This window comes from Acomys minous, assembly GCF_964271855.1.
Source record: "Acomys minous genome assembly, chromosome: 10".
NCBI classification, from domain to species: Eukaryota; Metazoa; Chordata; class Mammalia; order Rodentia; family Muridae; genus Acomys; species Acomys minous.
The window spans coordinates 102,586,648-102,589,831 of NC_140491.1; positions in this window are offsets into that span (position 1 = coordinate 102,586,648).

The following is a 3,184-nucleotide window of genomic DNA, read 5'->3' on the forward strand; positions in this document are numbered from 1 at the left end:
AGTGAGAAACACAATATTACTATCATCCTTATATCCAGAATCTTTTAGATTTCCCATCTTGTAAAAAATATTATAAACTGTATTGTTTCATGAAAATACTTGCAATTAAATCAAAACATCACACACCAAAATTAACCAAGCCAAACACTATACAACTTAATGAATTTATAAGACTATGTACAGATACAATTGGCATTCTTAGTGGAAGTTGTGAAGCTTCACATTAAATTTTATACTTTATCAAGTAGATTTTAATAAAATATTATTTTTATTAAATTAAAATAGTATGATATACACATATTTATAAAACACAATTTGAATTTTTACATATGATATATTCCAAACTAACAATATCATTAGCTTTGTAAGTTCCTCCTACCTATTATTTAGTTATCTCTAAATAATTATGTATCTTTAATACACTCTATAAATGGAAATCTATACATCATACATTGAAGAAGGTAGGCCTGTCATCACAAATATCTCATTTAGTAAGTTCTATTAAGGCCCAGGAATGTGGTTTTTATTCCAGGTAATTTTGGAAGTTGTCAATAGTCTTTTTGTTACTGTCAATAAACTTATTGCTTTTTTGTAATGAAAATGTCTTTTTCCTTGTTATTTAAGAATTAATACAACTAAACTTTACACTGTAAACAATTTCTTAATCACATAAATATTGTATATGGAGAAATAAGTCTCTACAATTAAAACAGTACACTTTGAAACCTTAATTAGACTGCTCTGATTGACTAAACTAGGTAATTGCTGATCTCAATTAAAAACTGAAAAGACACAAGCTAAGAAGGATTTTTGGAAAGACAGGTTTACTAGGCTTATTAGAATATCATCTGTATTGCTAGCTCTTTTAAGTGATTTTTGAAAAATAAAATTCAGGGCAGAGACACTAGCAAAAAGTTTCAGGTCCAATCAATGACTTGAATTAGACAGTCCTTCACTAGCTAGTGACAATATGATGGATTGGAGATGCTTCATCATCTGTCATGACTCACTTTCCTTTCTCATTCTCTATGGTTGTGTGCTCACCTTTACAGCAATGCCACCACTGGCTCCAAGACTGCCCATACGCTATGTACTAGGAGTAAATGGTAAAGAAAATGATGCCACCATCACTACACTCACACCTCTGGACACTTCGTCACCTTTCAAGACATATCCGTCTTTACAACAATCACACAGCTTAAGGAGGAACTGTTGAAATAAATCCATCTTGCTGTTGAGTTCTCCCATCTTCCAGGCTTTCAGTAACTGGCCTTAACATGCTCTAGATCTATCAAGTGCCAATGTCCCTGTTATTCTCTTTTTGCCACAGACTGAGCACTCCCTTTTAACACAGGTACCCACTTGCTTGTATAAAGAGCTGTGAGCTGATTCAACTGTAACTGATTATGAAATCTTAAAAACTTTAAGAAGTAACAATGAAACCTTTTTATTTGCCTTAGGTGTTGTGATATTTCTGTCATGTCTTTCATCCTACTCAGAGAACCAAAATATCTAAGAAACACTTGGTACACAGAAGGATTTGTATGTAGGGAAAAACTATTAAATTGAAAGCACCTATCTTGATCTCTAATGCAAATAATTATATTGAAGATTGTCGTCTTTGTACCTACAGCAATCTATTTGTAGAACAGGGAGATGAGACCAGATTAATAGTGACATTCAGATCAATTAAAATTAACCATCCTTATTTTTATTGTGGTAATGAGCAGCTGGGTATAGGGGATGAAAAATTTTGCTAATGATAGAAAAGCTCATGACCAGGCCTCTAGCCCTGAGTCTAAGTACACAGTGCCTTAAGCATTAGGGGCTAGCTTCAACACCTGGGATGCAGCTAAGGGCAACAGAAATTATTTAAATTATATTAGGAATCTCTTGGATAGTCCTCGTCAACAATTAAAAAGATGGCTTCTCACAACTGGTATGAGGATTTTTGCTAGATGTTCTTTGCTTTTTATATATTATAAATATATATTTGTATACTGATATATATATATATATGTGAAGTGATAAATCTTGGAGGACACCTACGACTGCCTTTTTACTAAACCACTATAATCCTTAACTGCATTCCAAATATTTGTCCTTACACACACAGAGTTTTAGTCCTCATTCATCACCATGGAAACTTTTCTTTGCAACAAATGAAGGCCTTTACAGAAAATGACAACAAATCATAGTGCAGAGTTGCTGCTGTAGATCCCACTCCTGACTGGGACTTCTGCATATAAGTTTCAAGGATCTTGCAGAAGAGGAGAGAGAAACATTGTAAAAGCCACAGGGGCCTGGGAGTTTGCTGTAGTGTTCTGTCCCCTAGAAATGGCAGAAGTTATACTCAAGATGTCTCACCAACATGATTCCCTAAACATAAACTAACTTAAGAGGACATCATTCTAATGCGAACTGGTAAGGCTTAAACCTTACCCAAAGCATTGTGGGAAGCCAAGAAATACTGAGAGTAGGATCAGTAGTCTTCCCCCAGAAAAAAGCACACCAACTGCTCATTCAGTACCAAGTAGTCAACCCTGAAAACATATACACAAGTAACCTCATGCAGACTGAGCAGCTTGTACTTATTTAGGAGCGGAGAGTGAGAGTGAGAGAGAGAGAGAGAGAGAGAGAGAGAGAGAGAGAGAGAGTCTGTGTCTGTGTCTGTGTGTCTGTGGGGGGGGGATAGAGAGTGTAGGAAAACTACAATTAATGAAAAGATGGGTCTGTGAATTTTAGTATATTTATCCTGTACTATAAGCGAAAATACATTTATAAGTGAGTACATATGGTCTGTGTTTTTCTGGGTCTGGGTTACTTCACTTAGGATGATCTTTTCTAGTTCCATCCATTTGCCTGCAAATTTCAGGGTGCCCCTTTTTTTTAATGGCTGAATAGTATTCCATTGTGTACATGTACCACAGTTTCTTATCCATTCTTCAGTTGAGGGACATATAGATTGTTTCCAGATTCTGACTATTACTAATAAAGTTGCAAAGAATACAGTTGAGTAAGTGTCCATGTATTGTGGAGCATCTTTTGGATATATGCCCAGAACTGATATAGCTGTGTCTTGAGGTAGAATTATTCTGAATTTTCTGAGAAAGTGCCAGGTTGATGGGGTAAGAGGGTGGGTCTAGCAGGAGGTGAGGGAGATGACTACAATTCAGATGTAAAT